At 35.4% G+C, this 6610-nt stretch overlaps 1 long non-coding RNA gene across 1 annotated transcript; it reads right to left on the bottom strand.

Moving 5' to 3' along the window:
* Positions 1 to 319: 319 nt before the first annotated feature.
* LOC144558453 (uncharacterized) lies at positions 320 to 4800 on the bottom strand. The gene is made up of 3 exons (XR_013512918.1): positions 4649 to 4800; positions 816 to 1001; positions 320 to 708 (listed from the first exon to the last, which is right to left on the bottom strand). It is a non-coding gene; the product is annotated as an uncharacterized LOC144558453 (long non-coding RNA).
* Positions 4801 to 6610: the final 1810 nt, after the last annotated feature.

The following is a 6610-nucleotide window of genomic DNA, read 5'->3' as shown; positions in this document are numbered from 1 at the left end:
CTCAAGTGTATCAATAGATTATGATTTCTCATTTAGAAGATAAACAAACCCATAATGTGAAAAATCATCGATGAAGGTGATGAAATATTTTTCTTTATTAAAAGAGGGAACGTCAAATGGTCCATAAATATCCGTGTGAATTATTTCTAGAAGTTGAGAGCTACGAGTGGCACATTTCTTAGTATGTTTCATCTGTTTGCCTTTTATACAGTCGATACATGCACCTAAGTCGGTAAAATCCAAGTTTGGAAGAACTTCGGACTTCACTAAATGTTGCATTCTTTCTTTGGATATATGACCCAATCTTTTGTGCCACAAGTACGTCGACTTTTCATCATTCATATTTCTTTTCATTCCAATAGTATTGTTTACGATAATCAGAGATTCTACATAAGAATTATCTAACTCTAATTTATACAATCCATCAATCAAATTGCCACAACCAATCATGCAATTATTTTTATATAAACTAAAGCATTTAGATCCAAATTTAAATACATAGCCACAATCATCCAACTTAGATACAGATAATAAGTTGCAAGAAAACAAAGATACATATAGTGTATCATACAAATCGACAATATTGCCAAAACCTAATATAAGTCGGTATGTACCGACACCTTCCACTGGCACCTTGTCTTTATTGCCCATAATTACATATCTTTCACTTTGCCGACTTTGGCTTGTGGTTTGAATTGTACGAAATCCCTATAAATTGTTTGAAATATGAGTTGTAGAGCCCGAGTCAATCCACCAAGTATTATTAGGAACATCAATAAAATTTGACTCAAAACTAACAAAAATATGATTCATACCTTTCTTTTCGAACCAAACCTTCCTTTTCAGACAATCCTTCTGAAAATGACCCATGTTACGACAAAAATGGCACTTTTGCTTGTTCCCTTCTTTCTTGAATTTTGCATTAGAAGACACCTGAAAGGCTTTTCCCTTCTTTTTGGTCTTAGCTTTCCCTGGTTTAGCATTAGAACCCGACCCAACTTCTAACTTTGTGTAACGCTTCTGAATTCGGGTATATTTTAAATTTAGAATCCAATTTGAATCAAAATAAAAATAAGAATAATATATATAGTTCAGAAAATAAATAGCAAAACGTTTTATTAATTTACATGAAAGTTATATCTAAATTCTGCATATAAATTTTAATTATGCATTTCTTAGCCCAATTAGTAAGCCCAAATTAGAAATATGCAATCCTAAGTTTAGCCCACATCCAATAATATAACCAACCAAAGTCTCTCCTCTCTTCTCATTCCCAATTGTTTCCTTTTCAATTATTCCTGTAAGTCTTTCTCTTTCTCTTTCTCTCTTCTTGGCCGCCCCCCCCCATCTCTTTTTGGATGTCGCCGGCCCTCCCTCTCTCTTGTTCTCCCTTGTGCCGCCGCCCCCCTTCTCTCCCTTGGCTGCTGACCCGCTGACCCGAGCCCCACCCTTGGCCGCTGACCTGAGCAACCCCAAGGCCGCCAGCCCCCTAGGCCGACAGCCCCCTAGCCGAACCCCTCCCTCTCTCTCTTCTTCCCCTTGCCGCTGCCGCCGGCCACTACCCTAGCCGGACCCCTGCTGGCCGAACCACAGCCCTAGACCCGAACCCAAACCCTAGACCCGAACCCAAACCCTAGACCCGAACCCATTAACCCTAGACCCGAACCCATTAACCCTAGACCCGAACCCATTAACCCTAGACCCGAAACCCATTAACCCTAGAGTGTGATCCTATGAACCAAAATTTTCTAGGGAAACCAAAACCTAAACCCAATAACCCAATATCCGAACCGAACCCCTTCCCTCTTTAAAGTCAATCAAATTAGTACGAGGGTCAAGGTTAATACCAATTTAATAATACCAAATTGAATTGTGGGGGAAACTGAATTGAGGGTTTTAATTATGTATAAATTATTTGGATTTAAAAAGAAATAAGAAGTTAATTAAGCGTTTAAAACTTAGGAGCAAACCGCGTGAATTTAGGAGACGCTGAGAATACGCGAGATCCTGACAACCGCTCAAACGAAGGCACTGAAAATACAGGTGCGGGTTCCTGGTCTTTTTACAAATAATACAAAAAAAATGCATGGATTGAGGTAAGTAGTCATTTTTCTTAATCTGGTGGATAAACTGCATGTTGTGAATGTCGAACAATCGTTTGAATTTGTGTAGAATTGCATGATAGGAACTCTTGATGCATGAAATTGAATTGATAGGAATTGAATTGTGAAGTTGAGAATGGGGAACTTGAATGAATCGTTTTAAATTGGGGCCGTCCGTGTGAGGCGGCTCTGCATGTGTGTTTGAAAAGCGGGCTGTCCATGTGTGGCAGCCCAGTGTGTGAACAGGACAGAACAGAACAGAACAGAACAGAACAGAACAGAACGGGTCGCCAAATTCGCGGCGGTTCGCCGGATGGGTCCCCGAAATGGCCCATCTAGAGTGTGATAATCGGGTCGTCCTTGCGTGGCGATTCGCCGGGTTTTCATGTACGGGCATGGATTCCCAGAGTGTGGAATTTTAAAACCTTTTGAAATGAGTTAAAAAGGGGCGGGAATAAAAACTGGTTATTTTAAAGTGATTTGCATATCCGAATTGATAGGGACATGGGGAAAAATTCAAAAACCTTCTTTTTATGTTATTTGGGGAATTAAATGCATTGATTTGTAAAAGCACCGGGCTGGAACTAAATCTCGCACTGAGAGTTAGTTCGATCTCTCACCGTACCACCTGTTATGTGGGTTCCAGGAAACGAAGAAGAAAGCATGGAGGAAGGCCGCGGGTGAGGAAATTAGCGGAAGTTGTTAAGATAGCCACTCTCTGTTTATTTTATATTTGTATGAACAATATGTTGTGTGGACATGGCAGTGACTGTTTGACTAGCCATGTCTGACATATTGTCCCTTTTCTGTTTGTTTGTGAACTCCATTTATTTTTAAATAAAGTGGCTTGTTGAATGTTTTTATTGATGATGTATGTGATGTGCTTAACGCCTAGCGCATAAATGCGCGGCGGGTTGTCCGGGGGTGTGACACTTTGAAAAATGAACAGTGTTAGGTTTCATATCCTTAAGCCTTGCCTCTTCCTGAATAAGTTTACTAGTCAATTCATTTATGTTCCATTTCTTTTCTTGAGCTTTATAATTAATTTGGAACGAACTATAAACATCATTCGGCAGAGAGTTCAAAATAAATTGAACTAGAAACCCTTCGACAACTGTCATTCCCAAACTCTCAAGTTTTGCGGAGAGAGATGTCATTTCTACGATATGTGCATGCATAGTGCGACTACCATCATACTTCATAGTGGTAAGTTTTGCCATAAGCGCACCGGCAAGCGACTTATCGGCTGTCTGTGAGTGTGCCTTGACATTTGCTAGAAACTCTTGAGCGTTATCCGTGTCCGGAAGAGCAACCTTAATGTTTCCATCAACCGTCATTCACAAAAACATAAGGCATAACCTGTTAGAATGTTCCCAGTCAGCCATAAAGGCCTTATCTTCCTCGCTGCTTTCATCAGTTATAGCATTGGGCTTATCAGTAATAGTGCTATGTCCAAGTCTTGTGCACCTAAGTGAAATTGGACTTGTTCATTCCATTCAGCAAAGTTAAGACCATTAAAGACCGTCACAGATGATGCATGCGATTGTATGATACAGGTACATTAACTGTAATTTTAATAGAGAAGATAAGAACAAAATAAATAAATAAATTATGGAAAGAGAAGATCATAAGGAAAATTAAGAAGAAATAAATTTTCTGAAATTTGCAATAAATGAAAAGAAAATAAGAAAACATAATATATTATACTTTGATTTTTCCATCTTTAAATGATTTCAAAATTTTATAAACTTAAATCTTTAAATTAAAAATACATATAATATATATATAACTTAACTCAAAGAGAAGATAAAAAGATAGGAGACATAATACAATAATTTTTAACTTCAGATTTTTAAATTCAGATTTTTGAAGCAATAACTTAATTAATATATATTCTAATTATCCTTTGAGATTTATTAAGATATATTAAACATAATATTTTACTAGAAAATACTTTAATATGACAATTTTATTGTTTCAATACATACTGTTGCCTTTGGGTAACCAACAATTGAGGAATAACGTAAATTATCAACTTAAGTTGTGTAAATTATGAGAATGTAATCAACCTTTGGGCAATTCAAAAATCTTATAATCTACTAATTAATTAAACCGTTAAATTTAGTATATGACAGATTTTAATATCATATAATCTTAATAAATGATCAATTAATTTTAGTCTACGGTTTATATAAAATATCATACTTTGATTTCTTTAGGGTAAGGACACTTTGGTGTCTAGCAATACCGTCATAATTAAAAGTTACTGCAAATTTCAATCACAAATTATTTAAAAGAAAATAATAATAATAAAAAAATTCATAAGACAAATAACTTAATCGAGAGATTATGAAATCCAAAATCGAAAGCTCTGATACCACATGTAAGTAGACATTATCGTACTCAACTACTTACACACAATTATTATCATAAGTACAACTAATCATCTTTAAAGTTTAAACAGCAGAATTAAGAATCATTAAAAGAAAATCAAAGACCTTAGAAATCATAGTCTCCACGTGTAAATCAATCAACATATTACATACCTTTGTCCATAGTAAACTGTAGAACAATACTTGAAACGTTATTCGCAAACTGTCAGAAGAACTGTAAAGCGATTTCTCTCTTCTTTCTCTTTCTAAGCAATGACAACTTGTTCTTTATGAAATATCAATGAAGAAAGGATCAACCTTACTGTTAGAATACATATATATAACTGCATGTCATTAAAGCAATAATTATATGGGAGATGAATATGCACAGCCAGTGCAGCCAGCGAATGGGTGGATAATAATCTGATACGCACCCTTTAATCAATATATCAATATAATAGGTCATTTAATTAATCTAGTCTATTATGAGATGCACTGTATCTTGCGCAACATGCACCCTTTAATAGCACCTTTTAATAATAGTGCATCTGTTATTATGATATGTGTTAACAACGCATCAGATAATATGCGCCCTTTAATCAAGTCAGTATGCATCTGTTAACAACGCATCTTTAATTAAGCCCTTTAATTAGCCCACCTTTTATTTATCAGACCACAGAAATATTATTATTAATTATTATATATAATCCTAATATCTTATCAGTAAATATAAATATAAGTTTCTAAAAAACAGCAGCTGAACCAGTTAATCTAACGGTCCAACTAGTGAACCATTGATTCAAAGTTTTACCAGATCAATGTACGGTCCAGTTCTAACAAATTGGCCGAAACCAATACGTGATTGGTTTGTTTCTCGTGACAAATTGACAGCGCTAAAGAAGTCAGATTCATGCGGATCCACTCAAAATTTGACAAAAGTTTGTTGACATTTACAGCACAATTAATACATTCAGTATTTGATATATTTAATCGATTTTCATTCGAAACAGGTGCAACAATCATAAATTTAGCACGTGAGCTTCAAATATTATACTATGTGTTATGTTGGAATGTTTTACATCTTTCCTTGTCAGCATATATAGCGGGAGCTTTTGTTTATTGCATTGCTTTGTAATACCACGTGCGGTATCTTAATTTAATGGGATCGATAATAACATCAGATTAAGTTTCTTTATACATATTTTTTTTACTCAAAAACAAAGAGCTTCATTAATACGAAAGTACATACTCGCCTACATACATACATGCATTCATACGTGAGTACTACAATCAATCAGAATTTTTCAACATAATCTTTATATGGAAATTTACTTAGAAGACCAAACAGTCAATTGCTTTTGGTCTCGATCAAGATCATGATTGACTTAAGAAGTCCTTACCAAAAGCAAAAGAATGACAAGCAGGTTTTGTTTTTTTGAAAGTTAGTGGCTATAAATGTTAACTAACAATTTTATTGATAAAAAAAACATAATTACAAGAGTCAAATAACTCTAATTTCTAAATATAAATTCTTTTATCCTCAATAAGTTATCTAAACTACTTTCATCATCTAATCCTACTTATTTATACTCTTAAACACCCTAATACATCATTCTCTAACCCTCTGTATGATTTGATTTGTTTTCGTCCGATAGTCGTCGCACTCCGATGGTCCGAACTGCTCACCGCGACGCTTTGACATGCATCGCCACACTCTAACGGTCCAATCTACTCATTGTGGCATTTCGATGGCCGGATCTACTAACTGCCGCGTTCCACAACCTAATCTACTCACTGCCGCGCTTTGACGGCCGAATCAACTCACCGCCTCACTCCGATCGTAATTGATGAGTATTTTGGATATACGAAATTGTGCTTGGATTATACTCTTTTTGCCTTTAAATTTATTTTCCCTAATACCTAAAGAAATGTTTGTTGCAAGCGCACAACCAATCAATGTAGTACTTAGGGTGTCGAACCACAGAGAGTATGGTAAATACTTAGCTTAAACTTTAACAATTAATTTCAAAAAATAAAAGAAAGTAAAGTGCAAATAAAGTAAATTAGGGGGGTTGTTCTAATGATCCTAGACTTGGGTTTAATACCCGGAAGAAAGGAGTTTTAAACAATAAATGA

The sequence above is a fragment of the Carex rostrata genome, chromosome 8, assembly GCF_964058835.1.
Source record: "Carex rostrata chromosome 8, lpCarRost1.2, whole genome shotgun sequence".
In the NCBI taxonomy this organism is placed as follows: Eukaryota; Viridiplantae; Streptophyta; class Magnoliopsida; order Poales; family Cyperaceae; genus Carex; species Carex rostrata.
This window is presented reverse-complemented; position numbering and strand designations above follow the sequence as displayed.